The sequence below is a fragment of the Rattus norvegicus genome, chromosome 3 (assembly GCF_036323735.1).
Source record: "Rattus norvegicus strain BN/NHsdMcwi chromosome 3, GRCr8, whole genome shotgun sequence".
In the NCBI taxonomy this organism is placed as follows: Eukaryota; Metazoa; Chordata; class Mammalia; order Rodentia; family Muridae; genus Rattus; species Rattus norvegicus.
In genome coordinates, this window is record NC_086021.1 from 50067314 (window position 1) to 50087007 (window position 19694).

At 39.6% G+C, this 19694-nt stretch overlaps 1 long non-coding RNA gene across 1 annotated transcript in view; it reads left to right on the forward strand.

The window, feature by feature from the left end:
• Nucleotides 1-18669, forward strand: part of LOC108350369 (uncharacterized) — a 50295-nt gene extending 31626 nt beyond the window's left edge. The window contains exons 6-8 of the long non-coding RNA XR_001837099.3: nt 11244-11361; nt 16501-16536; nt 18576-18669. This is a non-coding gene — a long non-coding RNA (uncharacterized LOC108350369). The remainder of the gene's footprint in view (nt 1-11243; nt 11362-16500; nt 16537-18575) is intronic.
• Nucleotides 18670-19694: the final 1025 nt, after the last annotated feature.

The window sequence follows — 19694 nt, forward strand, 5'->3', positions numbered from 1 at the left end:
GCACGCGCTTTTAACCAAACTTTTGCAGGTTTGGCAAACATAAGAAACCAATGAGGCTGAGGTACTTTGGAGGACTTAGAACTATGATATATTCCTAGTGCATGAAAGGAAGGGGATAGATCCACAAAGGGTGACTGAGGACTTTTGGGGGAGAAGTCAGAATAGTTGTTGAGAGGATAATACTATTTCCTGCCCAGTGGGAATTTCAGACACCGTTAGGAAGAGTTAGTCTTTTAGCATTGGCAGAACATACACAGATACATGCTCTGCTCCCACTCTCTATTTTAATGGGTGTCACATAGGAGCTAATGGACACACACATGTACCTCTTACACTGCATCACTTATGCACATGTATCTAGAAGCTCCAGGTGACATATACACACGCAAGTGTGTTTATATATGTGGTTCATGCTGTTATGGACAAGTGTATGTTATGGAGAGTCGCACACCTGTAGAAAACAACACAGTTTGCGATGTAGGATTCATTCAAATTTGGCTGCACTTGGCTCCCGTGCTGGCTGATTCAGTGCTGAGATAAGGAATCATGTGATTGGTTGGAAGGAGACATTAGACCTTCAGATACACGGTATCAGACTGAGTACTACGAATGCGCAGGCAATGCAAAAGGAACTACTGTAATACTAGAGTTATGGTAGACAAAAAGTGTGGTGTGGCGTTGTCTTAGGAGAAAACACAATTTTTTAAAACATTACTTTATCAAGTCTGTTTTATTCTAATCCAGTATTTTTCACTTCAAAGTAGAGTCAAAACCCCTTTGCGTTTCCTGTGAGTCTTCAGCCACTTTTACCTGACTATTCTCCCCTTCTCTCCCACACCCCCAGTTCTGAGCATAGCATGATAATATATAATTTGTAGATTTTTATACTCAGAATCATTTTCCTTTCTTTGCTGAGCAAGCCATGTCTATTTGAAGGACCACTTCCAACTTCGGTCCTATTCGTGCTGTAAAGTTTAGAGACGTTTTGCAGTTGTTTTTACTCAATGCAGTTTAGTGCCTCTCTCCCCAGTCAGGCAGCAGACATCTAGAGACCGTAGTACTTAGCATAGAGTACGCGCTCGATTATTGTTCGACTGCTATGAAGTTAGCATAAAGAATAAGTGAGAACCGATCCTTGAAGTTTCATGATGAAGGTGATGTTGAACTCTACTACTGCTGTTCCCTATGCTACCTCCTACATAGCTCTGCATGGGTGTTCCCTCTCCCAGGATTCTGTTCTTCGTCTTCCCCATCTGTGTTTTATTCTCAATGTCACACAAGATAACCAACCTAGGGACCACAGGCTTGTCTGAGTTTCAAGCCAGCGCTTGTAACCACTGAACTCTTCTGCCATATCGGTAGCTACCACGACTTGAACTTGGTTGGAACCGACCTATTCTGAGTCTATCAGGCTGCTCACACGGAGGGTTGAAAGCTGGAGATTACACTGAGGTCGCGCTGTGGTTCTGTAGCCACTGCCCATTGGTCTTCTGTTTCCCTGCTGGGAGATCTGGTTTTGTAGCAGTCATTGCATTGAAGTTGACAGCAGCCCTTCTTAAAAAAAAAAAAAAGATACTGGATCTTCAGAGCTTTCTCACCTAAGTGAGGGACCACAGGGCTAGGTTTGGAACATAGGGCAAAGGAATGGAAAATCTACAGAAGTTGTTTTCTTAGGATTTTATTTCATTTAGAAGACTTTCTTTTTTTTTCCACAGAGAGATTTCTGGGGGGAAAAATACTGTTGGTAAGGGAGCTAACTTTCTAGACGTGTGGTGAGTACAGGCAAGCAGGGATGTCAGCAGTCGGACCCTCATCTACCCACAGCTCCAGGGTGTGAGGAAACGTTCCGGCCATATTTTTCTCTTGTTCTCAGATCAGATACAGAAAAAAGAAACGTGGGCATCCTGAAGAGAAACTGAGAGTATGGGGCTCCTGGGAATGGGACCAGGTACCAGCGCTCGGTGACATGCTAGTGAATTCAGCCAGATAGACTCAAAACCTGTGCCAGAGTGCAGTTCTCCCCTTGCCTTAGGCAGTCGAGAGTTCATACATGTAACTTGAATAAAACCAGTATTTACTATTTGACGTACTATTTGCCATGTGCTGGTTTCGAAGAGGCAGGCACAGTATAGGGGTATGGCTGAAGTAATTGGAAACAGGCCTCGATTCTTCAGGGCCGAATTCTAACTTACAACGCTGTAGAATGTCCCGTTCATTTTCTTCTTCTGACCATGCTCTCTTCGCCATTGCCCGGCAGGTGAAAGTTACAGAACAGGTAAAATTTGGGGTTGCTAGTTCTGCTCACGGAATGCTTTAAAAGGAAAGCGTTTATTCCCTTGCTTATGTGTATGGATATGATGTCCACCAGTTTCCAATTAGTCAATGTGCAAAGCTCTGCCAAGTGGGCCAAAGTTCACTGTGTGCTCTCATGCTGTGTTCCCAGGGAGGCCAGACTCTGCCTACTACGGACAAAGGTGCCCGGAGTCCCAGGAGCCAGAGCCGCAAAACAGCACTGTGTATTCCGAGAAAAAGTGGTTGCCTGCTTTGCATTCAGAGTCCGCAGTGAAGCTTTATACTTGGGGGTAAAGATGCTAGGCAAACAAAGCCAAGGAAATAGGAGCGAAGTGTTGGCAAAACTCAAATAGTGTGGGATTTATACTTATTGGATGTTTGAAGTAAGCTGACAAGAAAAATTACCTCCATCACATATCACCAAAGGGCTTTTCTATAGAACGAGCACACTGACGGTGAAGAGCTAATTCAAAGGCAGCTTCACTACGTTAATATACTAATTAAGCAGTGAGGAACAATAGGCGGTCCATTTCTGAGGCGCTCAGCGTGCCTCAGGTGGGGTGTGAGGTACTCCGATGAATGCTAAATTACTTTAACTACCTGAGATTGGCTGTAATCGGTTCTTAAAATACGGTGAGGGGTGTGTTTTGCCGGCACTGAGACGTATTTTCTTATGCAAATAGGGGGAAAGCCTCAATTCTCTGGGTTTTGTGGGCAGTCTTTAGGAGGTGAATTATTGGGATCAGGCTGCAAGTTTGGAAACTGAAAAGCTTCAAGTTGGAGCTCGCCATCATCTTTGCAGTCTTGTCTCTTCCTTCTATTTGCATTCTTTTGCTAAATTACTCCTGTTTGGAAAACTTGGGAACTCTGTTTGACTCACGGCAACACACGTGTGTTTACTGTGGTTTCGTTCAGTCTGCCCAGCACCTATGTGGCTTCATTTACCATGAAGCAGATTTGAACTGAGCTTTCTAGGTATTTCTGAGCACAGGCTTTGTCTAGGAAGCATGGCTACTGATTCAGACTCAGTAGGTCTAGGGACTGAAACCCGGGAGTCTGTGTCTCTAGAAAGCTGGCAGGAGATTTCAAAAGAAAAACAAAAGCATTATTTTTGTGGTCTTTTAAATACCGAGGAGAAGGAATGATGGCAGAGATATAAAGGCTGTAGGAGAGGACCAGAGGGGAGGTGAGAAGACCAATATTTGTTGGCAGTTGCCTTGATTTTCAGGTTGCTGATAATTAATCTGATAAGGAAGAAATGACGGAACATGAACCATGAACTTGTTGGGGATTTACAGATAAGCAGATTAGTCTTATTTGGATCTGAGCGATATGGTGGGAGACAAGTAAACTCCATTTTGATATAAATGTCACACAAAAGTTCAAGCTAGTGCTGAACGTTTTGTTAGTACCCACATGTGGGCAAGGTGAGGACTGAGGTGAGAGAGATGGGAAGTGTGGGGATTCTGGTCTGTCCTCAGGAACTCACAACTGGATCTCACACACAACTGGTGGCTTTGACACCTGACATTTCCTTCTGGGTCTTGGCGTTCTGCTATACCTGGGAATTTATTTCGACCTGGAACATGAACGCAGTAACTTTATAGTGGATAAACTAGTGCAAGGCTTTCCTTAAAAATCCCCTGTAAAGGAAAATAAAAATCAGTCTTTTCATTTTGATCTATTAAAAAAAAATAGAAGCTTGGGTGTACATGAAAGGATTCTCATCATTTAATGTGAGAGACACCAACTTTTCTAGATAATTATTTACTAAAACCTGGCCAACATGAAATCCCAAGGAAATTTTTTTTCATTTTTTAATGGTTATTTTATTTATTTGCATTTCAAATGTTACCCCCTTCCCAGCCCCACTCCACAAACCCCCATCCCTTCCCCCTGCCTCTATAAAGGTGCTTCCCTACCCACTGACCCACTCCTGCCTCACTGCCCTAGCATTCCCCTACCCTGGGTCATTCAGACTCCATAGGACCAAGGTCCTCCCCTCCCACTGATGCCAGATAAGGCCATCCTCTGCTACATATGCGGCTGGAGCCATGGGTTCTCCCATGTGTACTCCTCGGTTAGTGGATTAGTCTCTGGGAGCTGACCCAGTGGAGAAGTAAGGGCAAGGACTGTAGGAGCTGAAGGGGTTTTCAACCTCATAGAAAGAAAGAAATTCTTTTACTGTGATACTGAAGAATGAATCCCCTTCCATTTTCATGGGACTTCGGCCTCCATTTTTTTTCCCCTTTAAGGCATTAGCTTCAGAGAAGCTGAAGAGAATGGCCGTGCTTGGTACTCTTTCAGAAATCCCTTCTTTTTATTAGTTTGGGTAAGATCCCATGTCCCTGCTCTGGGATAATCTCCTTCCAAGTCTAGACCGTGAGGCTTCATGGCTCATTCACAGTCTGGCGGGTGGATGGCAGGTACCGCCTTGGAGTTGTACAGCTTGTGTAGCCTCATGCTTTAGAGCTCATTCCTTAATGGTTCTTCAGCAGAGACCACTGTACGATGTTACCAAAGCTGAGGTAAAACTTAAACAAACAAACAAACACACTGTGCTCCGTTAAGCTCTCCATGCACATCAGGCCAAACCTCTTAACATGGTAGGAAGTCCAAAGCAGTCCTCTTGTGGTTTCATTTGTCAGTCCCCAGGGCTACGAAGCCTACATCTGTTCACTCAGACTTCACTGTGCTTAGTACTCTTATGCCTGGTGTTTACTCATATATTTCTATAAGCCCGTCTTAAGGTTTCTCTGGACAAAAAGATTGCCCACTTTTATTAATATCTTAAATACTATCATCTGCATTTCTTTGGCTATGCTTACACTATTATTGTCATCACGCGTGTGGATATTGTTCCTGGAAAACAACTCTTCTTCCCAGCTGTTCTTCTTGTCTCAGAACGTGACTTGAGTGGGCCTCTTTACTTCTCAAGGTTGGCTCTCCTTATCCAGGGTGGCTGGAATGGAGCGTTTTCCTTATTGGAAACTTCAGCATATGATATCCATTCACCATACCTGCGGGGCAACTGGCTACAGCATCCTCATGAAATACTGCCCATCACTTCACTCTCTCCAGTCTCTCAAGGTCTCCAGTGTTATATAACCCGGCCCACGATAGATAGTCATATTCTTCACTCTTCTGACAATAGTAATATTTCTAGCATTTACTAGACATGCGTTTCTAATACCAGGTATTAAGTATTTCTTTATACCCACCTTGTCCCACAGACAGAGGGACCCTGAAGTTGATGAAGTTCATTTAGACGGGCTTTCCCCCAGTCTCTGCTTCTCAATGTCTCATGAAAAACTCATAGCACATCTAGCTTCCATATTTCATTTCATGCAAAAATGTACATGGTTTTTCTTTAGGCCCCCAATCCTAGCCCCTGCAATTGCACAGGTCTCACACAGCACAACTCCACGTGCTTTGCTGATGATCTCAAAAACACCGTCTAACACATCTGCTGAGCACCGTGGATTCATCCAGAAAATGTAACCTCAAAGTTCAGAGTTGTGCCTCTACAAAATTAGGGGAAATGTGTAGCGGGCCTGTTGTGTAAGCGAAGCTCACAAACTGTAAGATATTGAGGCACACATTACGAATGAGCGACAACATAATAACCTGAGAATGTTCCGCGTGATCCCAACACATGGCAAAGGAAGCCCCGTGCGCCCCGCCCACCTTCCTTTCCAGAGCGGAGGTTGGGTGAAGATTGGCAGCTCATCAGCAAGAATGTGATCCATGGCGAATGTTTGTTTTTACCAAGATTTCACTTAGTGTGTGTGTTTATTCCATATATGAGAACCGAGGATCAGAGAATTTAACTAATTTGTCAAAATGACAAAGCTAGTAAGCTACAGAGCCATGTTCCATGCTGAAGTCGGCTGCTATATGTGTTTGCTGATTGATTTTAATGTCGAAAACACAAGTGAATGGGGAACATAATTATTGACTTCCTTCCAATCCCTTTTGCAGCCCCTTCTGGTATCCCCTTATCTCAGCCTTCTCCTCATAGCCTCAGGGGTATGTGAGGTCTATAGACATCATGATGAGAAAGCTGTGAACTCCGTTCTCTTTCTCACAACCCTGTTTTAGGCTGCCACTCAAATTTTAGAGTTGGGTTTGCTTATTAATTTCTCTAGGTCAAGTTTCCAAAGCTTCTTGCAAAATGAGACTGAGCTGTACACAGCCTCCCGGCCATGGCCTCCTGCAGTCTGACTCTTGCCATACATTTTCTTTCTGTTGCTCCGTTTGGGGTATAAGCTTCTTCCCGACACAGTAGGATTTTACCACGAGATACCCCAACCATCTCCTTTATGAGTAGAGACTTTTTCTTGAACCACAAAATATCTGTCAATGAAAGAGATTACTCCTAATACATATTGCCTGGAAAATCATAACACACACGCAGGCAAAAAACCAAACAAACAAACAAAAAAAACCAAACCTTTTTTCTTACAAAAGTTTGAAGTTAGAGAAGTTTAATACTGGTAGAAAAATTTTCCCTAACTCTGTTGTATTATTTATCTCTTCTTCGATGGGGTAAATTGAACAAACTCTTTTTTTAGCAATTTTTTAAGGTCAAGAATATTATAGTCTTAGGCATGTGTTTAATATTGATCATCTCTAAGTTGAGGCTGTTTATGTTGTTTGTACTGGTGAAGATCCTACACTAGACCCTACATCACAAGATTCAGGATGCCACACAGCTGGCTCTTATATCTGATGTCTCAATGACACACACTATGACGCTGACACCTATTGCTTCTTGATTTTCTCAGTGAGCCTTATCTTTACCAATAGCAGTCCTTAACATCAGGATATTTTTACACATCCTGGAAAATTCTTGATCTCTCTCTCTCTCTCTCTCTCTCTCTCTCTCTCTCTCTCTCTGTATGTGTGTTGCTCTGCTGAACCTAGCTATATTTATACTATATTTATAACACATATGAGACATTTAAATGGTCCCAATTTGGAGAAGGGGTGTGTGTATGCTACTGACATCTAGGGTATATAAAAGTCAAAGGTTAGATTAAACTTCTTACAATACACAAGGTAGGTCTCCACAACACAGACATATTTAGATTATCTGGTAGCAATGTCCCTTTAGAGTAACACCCCTCTAGAATTGTGAATAAAAAAAAGTGAATAAAATTTAAGTATAACATTTATTTGTTCTTTCTTTGAGAAATTACATAATGTTCTATGCTCATTGATAGGTTTAAGGGCCAGCATTGTTCACTGGCTTCTTAAGAACAAAGGGAGAGCAATGAATGTGTTGTTGTGTTGGAGAGTTCATGAGTTTTAAACCGGAGAACATAGGTTTAATCTCTGACATTTCATGATGAGTAGATAAATAAGAATCACAAAGGAGCAAATCCTGTTCTCCCAGACTTTCAGCTGAGAGAGGTGTTATGCTTTTTGCCTTACATTGTTGTATGCATGCACACCTGAAACCCTGTCTTTTATAAAAGCTTTCATGACGAAATTTCTATTTTTCTACAGTTACTTGGCTTAGTAGTATTGCCTCATGCACAGTGGTCTGCTGTAGGTAATGTACTGTGTTCTTAGGAGATTTTCAATCACTTGGATGCTACTAGCCATCTGACTGCTTAGGCTGTATAAAATATTTCTGGTATGATTTGGACAGTACTGGGAATTTGTACCCAGTGGAATCACTCCTTCCTATTTTTTCAAAACTAAATTCTTTCGGGAAACAGGATTTTGACTAATATAATGAAGTGTCTATGGTGACATTGCTATTTCAAAAGACAGCCATGGAAAGGAATGTGAAATGACGATAGGCTTGCTCGTTCCCTCCCCCTCCCCCTCTCTCTCCCATAGATTTCCTAGGAACTTAAACTCCCTTACTCCCAAGGGACTCTTGGCTGTTTAAGGCATGACATTTCCTGAAGCTCTAGGCATAGATGGTGTTTAGCCGAGGAGCAAATCTTTCTTTCACTCATGAGTACAAATCACGTTGGCTGGACTTCAGTCTAAATGAAACTTTACTCTGCTGCACTGGATGACGAGAAAGAATATTTTCTTTGTGATATTACGCCCAGATGTAAATTATTATGCATACGTTTTATTATACAGGTTGATATAAAGCAATGAATAATACAGGGAAGTGGTTTTTATTTTACAATGCATATTTGGCTAATTTGACCTAATTCCCATGCATTTTACCAATTATGTACATTTATTTAGTGCATAAACGTGTAACAATTAATATCAAAGTGTAAATGAGCATGCATCTTCTACCACTGTTTTATTCAAGTGTAATGTGTCAAAATCAATTTGATATGAAGTGCAGTGGTAGAGGAGAGTGATAGTTCTGAGGTATACGGTGCAGGAGAGAATCTTGTCAATCTCCACGTAGGCTTTCCACAGGGGCCGTATTCCCAGCCCTGTTGCAGACGTCTCTTTCTGGTCTTGATCAGATATTGGAAGTGAGGCGTTGTATACAGTGAAAGCAGAAAGCTGGCTGATAACAGCAACTGTAGCGCCTGGACAAACATCCCTGTCACCCTTCTTGTTTGTATTAAAACTAATCACGTCCTGAAAGTCAACATAAAGCTTCAAATACTTTTTAGTCCTCTCTTTTAGATTTTAAAACTATTTTATGATCACGACTGTAGCTTTTATTTAGGAGAAGTTAGGATTTAATTTTTGCTTACATTTAGTATTGTTTTTAAGGCTCTCTCAGTCCTTCCACATATTGCTTATTAAAACTTTTAAACAAAAGGCTTTCCATGACATTCGAGGTTTTATAGTGAATGGCCATTATATTCCCCGAGGTTTCAGAATCATGATTGAATATATAACAACGACTTTATTTTCGAATCCTCTAAGAACCAAGAAAACATGTTAAGATGATAAGGGTTCATAGCTACATTGCCCATTAATATTATACATATACATATGTATATTATATAAATATGTGTGTATATTATATATAGAGTCTGTTTTTGTGACAAGTTCCAAGCCTATGATTTTACCAAGGCTTAGCGAAAGTTTAAGAGTCAGACTATAGAAAATAAATTTAGATGTTTCTATTCACTGTAGCTGCCATTTCCAATGTAAGGGGGTGACTCGTACATCCAGGAAAATCTGCTTTGAGCTTCCCTAAGACGATGCTGAAATGATTCATTATGAATTCCAAAATGAGTTAAAGAAGAACAACACTTGAGATGAAATGTATATGTGTGTGGATCACAGCTAACATGGCAACTGGAATACAAAGCACCCCCCCTTTCTTTCTTACATTTTGCCAGCCGTAGCATAAGCTTCCCACAGAGGACAGGGATTAACAGCCTGTCTCCTATGGGGTGGGGAGTAGGAGTTGAATAAAATGAAGAATCTGCAAATGGAACTCTGAAATGATGTAGTTAACATTACATATGTAGTTTATTATGGTAACTGGGAACATGTGTGTCATGTTGCTGGGCAAACTGCTTCTAAAAGTGGGAGAGTCTAGAACAAATATGCCCTCTAAATTCTGCTCAAATTGCATGATCCAAGGAAAGGTTTGACAGGTACTTGTGTCTACCAAGGTCATCACAATCCTCTTCTAGTCCTCTGTGTTTTCTTGGATTTTTCAGACCTATTTTTGTTTGTTTTTTTTTCAACTTGAATGACTAATTGTCCCTAGCATGGATGAATGCCTTTAGTGTCTTTTAGACATTACCCCAAGATATCATTAAGTATCATAAACTTGCATGGCCCAAGGAGTGGTGCTATTAGGAGGTGTGGCCTTATTGGAGGAAGTGTGTCACTGTGGGGTTGGGCTTTGAGACCCTCCTCCTGGCTGCATAGAAGAACAAGTCTTCTGTGTGCACTTGGATCAAGATGTAGAAATCTCATCTCCTTCTCCAGCACCATGTCTCTCTGGAAGCTGCCACGCTTCCTGCCTTGATAATAATGGACTGAACCTGCAAGCTAGCCACAATTAAATGTTGTCATTTACAAGAGTTGCCTTCGTCATGGTGTATCTCTTCACAGCAATTCTTTCATAGCAATGGAAACCCTAACTATGACAGCAAGAAAAGAAATAAAGTTTGTCCTCTAATGTATGGATGCAAGCCTACAAACAATGGACATCACACTACTAAGCAAACCCTAACCCTATGGTTGACACCCTGGACACCAACCCATAGTATCACTGAAAGACTCTGCTAAGGTTTTGATCAAGTGTCCTGAGGTCTATGCGGAAAGAATTACTTGCAAGAGAAAGTATAATGAGAAAGAGGGAGCAAACACAAAAATAGTTATGGCAGCTTCATTCAAGGCTGAAGACTTGAAGTTGGATTAGGAGGGAAGTGACAGAAAACTATCTGAAATAAGGAATTAGACCAAGTATTAAGAGGAAGAAGCAAGGAGAAGCTTAAAAATAGGTAAAATGGACTAAACTGGTTAAGTTTGAGCTTCCCTAAGACGATGCTGAAATGATTCATTATGAATTCCAAAATGAGTTAAAGAAGAACAACACTTGAGATGAAACATACAGATACATACATACATATGTACATACAAACATACATACATACATACACACATATGCATGCAATAACAATCAGTAAAAAAAAGAGGTCATGAAGGAGAGTGAGGAGGGATATATAGAGTATTTAGAGGGAAGAAAGAAAAAATTATCATCTTGAAATCTTTCAGTAAAAAGAAATAATGAAGAAAATGTGACAAATTACACATACTCTAGGAACAGATACATTAATATAATGAAGTTAATTTGAAAGCCATACAGATGTATTGCCTTTTTCAGGGTCTCACATGACCTTTTCTTTTGATGTCATTGACCTGATGACTTTCATTTGTTTTAGTTGTTTATTGTCTTTAATTTTATCCAGCTTAGGATGTACTCTATAAACATTGGTCATTTAACTCCTTACTGGAATTATCAAAAATGTCTTTTTGTTTTCTGTCCTCAGCCCAGCTAGATCCAGTTCTGGAGGATTCTGAACAACTTCCAATGACCAGATCTGTTTGTAGGACTGGAGGAATATGGTGGAGAACATAATCAGAATAGAGAGGAAAATAAGGTGAAGGGTAAGTGCATGATACTGTAGTATTTATTGTCCTGATAAATGTTTCTAAAAAGATGGGCTTATGGTCCATCAGTGTCAGCCTCCCCTCTTCTTTCCTTCACACATTGCTACCAATAGCTTTCATGTGGAGAACTATACGGTGAGCATTAAGTAGAGTTTTCCATGTGCAAAAGACAGAATTTTCAACTCCAAATTCAGTTGGTTACTATACCTTATCCCGTCTCAAAACATTGTGCAGCATTACTTTATTTATTTATTTGAGAATTTCATACACAAATATATCTACATCATTTCCACCCCTGCCTCTCTTTTTTCCAATTTCTCTCATCCCATTGACTCCCTCTTAAATTCATGATCTCTTCAAGTATTATTGTTTTACAAACACACACACACACACACACACACACACACACACACACACACACACACACTCTACCTCCACCACTAATTGAATGTTACTTCCCACAGAACAAGTTTAGCGTTGCTTGATGTGTACAAAGTTTTAGGGGAACTTCCTGGGATCAGATAAACTGTCAGGACTCTTCTCTCTGGAGGAAACTGATTCTTCCTCGCTGCAGCATTCTTTTCTCCTCTTACAGCTAAGTAAAGCCCTTCTGAAATTTGTTGGCCTTCTCAACTTCCTCTTTCTGCTGTGGTAGGCCTTTCTCTGTCCTTAATATGATACTCAAAATCTTTCCACAAGTTAGTTTTGTTCTATTTAGAAACAAATATGCTAATGATTCGTATTAGAGTTCCTTACTCTAGTCAAATGGTTCCACAATTGTCTACACTTTAAGTCATATTTTCCCACTCTCCAGCCTTTTTTCTCTACTGCACTCTGAACCTATGGGCCTGCTTTCTCCGTGAAATGTTACCTCTGAGTGTAGAAATGCACATGAAACTCCACTAGCCTGTGTCCTCTGAGTGTCTCTGATCTTCCCATTTAAGTAACCCATCCTTAAAGTTAATATTTGTTCACAATTTGTGCTGCTCCAATTTATGCTTTATTCTCATACACACATAATTCTCCTAAACAGCTATATTTGAAACTGCACTTTTGTTCTCTTTTCATGTTTATCTACACATGACAGTAGCTAGTTCTTAATTTCAAGATGTAATGTGTGATGATTAAAAGTGTCCTTTGAGTAAGAGTTGTTTTTTTTTTTATCCTTAAGTTGTTTAGCATAGTACTAAGGTTGTTGAATAGATAAATAAATTGCTTGATAGTTGACAATTGTGTATGTTACATAACTCATAGCAACTTTCTAGAGGACTCTAATTTCTTGTTATTTGAACCTCCATTTTATAAGGTAATATTTGGACTGGGTCTTGAGGGTGTATTAAAGCATGGAGGATGGAGGATGAAAGGTACCAAGTCTGAACAGAGAGGAGAGGGGAGAAAGATTGACAGAGAGAGAGAGAGAGAGAGAGAGAGAGAGAGAGAGAGAGAGACAGAGAGACAGAGAGACACAGAGAGAGAGAGAGACAGAGAGAGACAGAGAGAGACGGAGAGAGACAGAGAGAGACAGAGAGAGAGAGACAGAGAGACAGACAGAGAGAGACAGAGAGAGACAGAGAGAGACGGAGAGAGACAGAGAGAGACAGAGAGAGACAGAGAGAGAGACATACACACACAGAGACATGGAGACAGAGATAGAAAGAGGCAGGGTGAAAAATTATTCCATAATCTCTTGAATGTTTGTACTTTGTCAAGATCGAGTAATTTTAGTTTCAAATTAGTAAATCACAGAACAGTTTAATTTTACAGAAAAGATAATAGAATGAAAAGACATTGGAAGATTTCGCAACTTAATTTAGTACCTTAGGATTGTGAATTCTCATAAAAAAGTAGATTTTTAGTTGTTAGAGGTAAAACTGTTATTTTGTTACACCCAGCTGTATATACAAGCATTTAGTTTGATACTCTGAAGGTAACCGTCCGCTGCTTTCCCTTTTACTTATTTATTTAATAAGAGCTCAATCAGACAACATATTCTCATCGTACTTTCCATTCCCATAGTCCTTTCCAGATCTGCTCCACTCGGCCGACTTCATGGATTCTTTCTCAGCAAAATAGAACAAGAAACATACACATACAGGTCCACACACACACACACACACACACACACACACACACACACACACACACACACACACACACTCCTCAAGCCAAAAGAAACAAAGCCTACCTCCCTACCCCCAAAGCAATATGAGACAAAAAGGAATCTACAAAAACCCCATGGTTTATTTATGTTGACCATCTACTGCTGCCACAGGGCCTGCCTTAAGTGTAGTTTAGATATCAAGTAAGACTCCATTGAGACAAACTGAGTTTTCCTTTGCAAGGAGTTATCATTTGGAGATAGCTTCTTGGTTAGGGATATGAAATCATGGGATCCCACCTGGCTTCGACCTCTCTAGGCCCTGTGCTTGCTGCCACAGTCTCTGTGAGCTCCTATGTGTGTCGGTCCTGGTGTGCCTGAATGTCCATGTTTCTTTGGTGTCTTTTGTTCTCTCTGGCTCTTAAACTCTTCCTACCTCCTTTTCTCCATAGCTCCCTGAGATCTGAGGGGAGGGGTCTGATGGAGACATCGCATTTAGGACTAAGTGCTCCCAGGTCTCTCAGTCTTTGCCATGTCCTGTTACGGGTCATTGTATCAGTTCCCATCTTTTACAAGAGTTTCTGTCTCTGATGGAGGCTGACCAAGACACTGATCTGAGTCCGGGCCACTAGACGAAGCAGGTAGAGTGTTTCACGCATTTCAGTATGATGATTTTATCTCACAGTTGGGTAAATTTATCAAATTTTCATTTGTCCAGAATCCATAGTTGATTAAAAGTTTTGAGGATGATTATTCTGAAGAGATTTTATTAAATTTTAATTTAGGCCAACACTAAAACGCTTCTAAATTTAGTATCCATAAAAAACACCTGAGTTTTATTTAAAATAAAAAAAAAATCAAGCAAGATTCAGAGTGTAGATTACAAACTGAAGGCCTATTTACAGATTCTGAATAACTGTGTGTGTTCCAGGAGCTGATGAAGCCAATAGCCAGTTGTGATTGCCGTTTTGATTAGGGTTTTGCACACACACACACACATACACACACACATACACTCACACACACACACAAATAGTATTTTGGTATTTTAAATCCTAGATTTACACATAGAAATAGCTAAGTGGGCCACTTTCTAGCCCATATCATACTTTACAGGTGCTGTCTCTTAACAATTTTCTGTTACTAAGCATCATGGTGATTTCCCTTATGGTGAGTACATTTACTTCGTTAAGGCTATTAATACTCTGTACTTCTGTGTGCATTTACATTTTCAAAAATATTGCTCCTTTTCCAATATTGTTCAATTCTCTAGACATAAACGGCTTGATAATTTTCCATTCATTATCTATTGATTTATATGAAGTAGAAAAAAGCACTTTCATAAGTTCCTGGTAATGAATTTGTATTTAATCAAATGTTATGATATGGATATAAGATATATACTTTAAATGCTTGTGTGTTGAGGGCTTGTTCTGCAGTTGGTGGAGTTTTTTGGGACATTGATGGAAAATCTAGAATGTGGGGCCTACCGTCAGGAAGTAAGCCTTTAGGGCGTGGGTCATTGTGGGTAGGGCTTCTTCCTATCGTACTCTTTGTTTCCTGGTCAGTTAGATAAAGAGTGCCCCTATCATGTTTCTACCACTATGATGCTCTGCCCAAGTAGGACAGCACATGTGTGTGTGTGTGTGTGTGCGCGCACACACACACACACACACACACACACACACACACACACGACAAAGGCCAAAATGAAACAATGAAAATTCTGCCACAGACTGAACCCTCTGAAATCAAGAACTAAAGCTAAATATATCTTTCCTCCTTTAGTTGTTCTCTTGGGTGTTTTGGTTACAGCTACACAGAAGGAACCAATACACCAAAGGTCACAGATTCTACAGACATTTGAAAATAATAAGAATGTATAAGAGATTCCCTATCTCTAAAATCTGAAGTGCTTTATCCCCCATAGCCCAGTGAAACAAAAGAATTTCCAGTGGGGGTACATATGCTGGGCACCTCTCCTGTACGGGGATGTACTTCAGAAGTGTTTTGTTATTTTTTTCATTTGTACTGATGGCCATTTATTTGGACAGATGCCATTTTGTTAGCACGGAGTTTTACTCTGGAATCAGACAAGCCTTCTTTCTTGTCATGGGTTATCATGTGTGCTCTGCATAATAAAGGCAAGTGATTTAACTACTGTGGGTCTCATTTCTTCATTTGTAAATTGGGAAAATCAATACCTACTTCAGTAGGTTGCTGTGAATGTTGCCAAATTACATATGTGCACTAATTTGCCTATTTCTTTTCTTTTCTTTTTTTTCCATCTTTTTTAACTTGAGTATTTCTTATTTACATTTTGATTGTTATTCCCCTTCCAGGTTTCCAGGCCAACATCCCCCTAACCCCTCCCCTTCCCCTTCTATATTCCTGTGTTCCCCTTCCCCATTACCACCCTCCTCCCAACAGTCACGTTCACTGGGGGGCCAGCCTTGGCAGGACCAAGAGCTTCCCCTTCCACTGGTGCTCTTACAGGATATTCATTGCTACCTATGAGGTTGGAGCCCAGGGTCAGTCCATGTATAGTCTTTGGGTAGTGGCTTAGTCCTGGAAGCTCTGGTTGGTTGAATTTGCCTATTTCTTGATCCACATTATGTGCTTAAATATATTATTAGTATTATTGTATTCTTGTGTTTATTTACAACTTAAAATCTACTATAAAGTTAAACTGTAGGGTTTAGTAATACATTTTAACTAAGATTTTATCTCTGTGTAGTAAAATATGAAAAATACATAATTTGGAAAGTTAAATTGGTTGACTTTTACAGGTATTTCTTTTATGCAATCTTCAGTATTGCTTTGTATTTAAAAGAAACAAAGTGCAGCATACACCTAATACAGTAAGTTATAATTATTACAAAGAACTTTTAAGCCTGTAGCATTTGGTAGGTTAGGAGAGAATGATAATGCATATAAAATTAATCCATTAGTGAATGACTCAAGGCTCTTCTCATAATATTTAGATTTATTTATTTATTTATTTATTTATTTATTTATTTTTCTTTTCTTTTTTTCAGAGCTGGGGACCGAACCCAGGGCCTTGTGCTTGCTAGGTAAGTGCTCTACCACCGAGCTAAATCCCAACCCAGAATTACATATTTAAATATATTAAATAATCTATAATATTTTATTTGCCACATTGACCTTGATACATTGTTTTAACAGAATTGCTTAAAAAGATTTGAGTTTTATGTTTTAAGCATAATCTAGCATTTGCCAGACAAAATGTACCCCTGGTATAATAGTGGTATGACTGGTAGAGCCTAGTTCACCAATCTTTATTTTTATTAGAATTTCACAGGAAAAAAATGCACTCCTGGTACGGCAAAACTGGTCAAGGGCTAGTGGTTGAGGAATCATAGGCCCTGGGGGAAATTTGTGTGCTAAATAACTGTGTGTGTTGTCAAAGTCCTTCCTAATTGCTTGTGTTTATATCCATGCTGGTTCAGTCTTGTTAGAGAAGCTTCTTAATGTAACAGTTAGCAGCTAATGCAGATACTCATAATGCTGAAAGCGAAGGTAAAATCCTTGGTCCTAAATGGATAGTCTATATCACTTCCTCACGGCTCAAGGCAGCAGGGCAGAATAGATGCAAGAACCAGAGGATGGAGAGATGTGAAGAAAATAGATGTCTAAGATCTAAGCATGACATATCAGGCATGAATTCAGTGCAGTTTTGGTTAACTGTATAAGATCCAAGCAGGGATGTTCCAGTCAATATTTCATCGTGGGTGGGAAATGGGTATATGATGTCCCTCCCTTCTTGAGGGACAATGAATTGCTAATTAATGATTGTGGGGAGGACATGGATTTTTTCTTTAGTAGTATAGTCAGAGATTAGTTTCCTGTGTTCTTTAACCATTTACCACAATCCTATAAACCACTCTAATTAAACCCAATTGGTCACATACAAAAAGAGACATGAAAATATGAGGGGCACACATCTGTAAGAAGGAGGTGTCCAGTGGAAGAGGGAGATGGGCAAGGCAGGGCGATGGGAGAAGAAATCTGCTAACGTTCATTACCAACATGTTTGAAACTATCAAAGATAAAATTAATTATCCAATTAATTAAGAATGGTCTAACATAGCATCGTGATTCATGTCTCATCTGCTGGGGCTGTATTTGTGAGCACACATCAAGAGGACACAGGAGTCCTTAACTCCGTTGTTCAGAAAACATGCAAATTTGATGACTGAGGAATGCTGACCACAGAAATTGGACTCCCTGTATTCTGTCGGTGGGAATGTAAGGAGGGCAAGCCTCCTTGGCAAGTAGTCTGCTAGTTTCCCAAAGTAGTAAATATGGAGTTGGCACATTCAATTGTATATATTACCCACTTGAATTTATGCCATGAGAAACAAAAATGTAGCTTTGTGAAACTTTCTACATAAATGCTCATAGAAGTAGTATTGAAAATGCCCCAAGATGTAATCCATGTATGAGTCACTGACTGGTAGTTCATATGCTGGAGTGTAACTCAGCAATGTAGATGAATGAATAGTGATACCTACCACCACGAGGATAAACACATCTAAATGTATAAGATGCCACTCACAAGAGATCGTGTTCTCATTTATATATAATTTCTAGAATACACAGATGTGTAGATTGAATAGGGCTCATTGGGAAGAAGTGGGGACAATTGTTTTAATAACATATAGTTTCTTGTGTGTGACACAGAGACAGGGAACCAAGCAAATCTAAATATATGTGGCCATGCATAAAGAAATGCATGACACCTGTTAATATTTATGCAAATACAAAATACAAATAAATTTCATTTAATGTTCTTTGTAGTATTCTTAAAAATTTTGAATTGTGGACTGGGATGTTCCAAAAGGGAATAATATACTAAAATATTATATCTCAATAAAATGCTATATAAAATGGCTTCCCCTTCTTTAAGTCCACAAACACTTGAATTCATTTCTTAAATATGAACATCACAATATGTTCAGGTTTCAAGTTAAAAGCAGTAGAAATGGGTATTTCCATGTGTTCACGTAAATCATCAAACTGTAAGTGTGCCCCCTGAAGAAACACGTTAACTCGCTGAGCTTAAATTATAACCAAGTTTAATTCATTCCAGGTTCATTCGCATCAAAGAATCAGCCGACCAAAATGTCAAAATAAACATTTAACTACTAAGTGAACAAATTAAACTTCTTTATGATTTAATTGCACCAGTGAGTATTTCTTTTTGGACTGTGTTTCTGCTTTGATACATTTCAATACACATCATGAATTATGTTGAAGGATGGCATTTCAGCATGTGTGTGAGTGTGTATATACATATGCATTTTCAAACTGCATTGAAATGTTATTTAAAATATATATGCATGTGTACATGTGATCATTCCAAGTTCTATGTTTATGTGTGTGTATTCAATACAGAAAGGCAGATTCCCAGAAGCCCTGTGCAGTGTATTCATATTGTAGGAGGTCTATTTGCCAACTAGTTTTAGGCATTAGCAGAAATAAGTCTGCCTTTGCCTTGCTCCACTCTACCTATACATGGGAATGCACAGATAGCTGATAGTGTGTATTCATCACGTGATAGACCCAGAGTGCCTATAGGTGTATATTTTTACAATATTGCATCGTTTCCACCGCTGGAGCCTATCTGAGATATTTCAGAGTTTGACTTTACAGTGTTTCGTGGCTAGAAGCTGAAGACTCACAGTGATGATAATCACCGAAAAGGAACACCAAGAAAAACAAGACTGAAGAGAACCAAGCCTAAATCTTTCCTATTCTTTCACATTGCAGTGCATCATTCCCCACCCACCCCCAGTTTTTTTTTATTTCCCATCAAATTATTTTACAGTGTCAATGTAAAATGTAAGCTCTGGAGAGATGTCTCGGTGGTCAAGAGTGCACACTGTTCTTCCCGAGGCTCGACTTTGATTTTTAGCATTCAAGTTGAGCAGTTTTTACTTTCTCCGTAATACCAGCTCCAGGGTATAGGACGCCCCTTGCTTCCTTGGGTAAATGCACTCACGTGCACATACCTCATTCTCATACACAAACAAATAAACAAAACAAGAAAAATTAAAACTTTTCTCTCTACTGTGATGATAATCTGATGAGATATGAGGATGTTCCTTTCCCAAATCCATTTGAAAAGTCTCCGAGATTTTTTTTTTTTTAATTTCCTTGACAAATTCACATAGCCATTATGCTATCTCAATATTTTCTTGACTCCTTT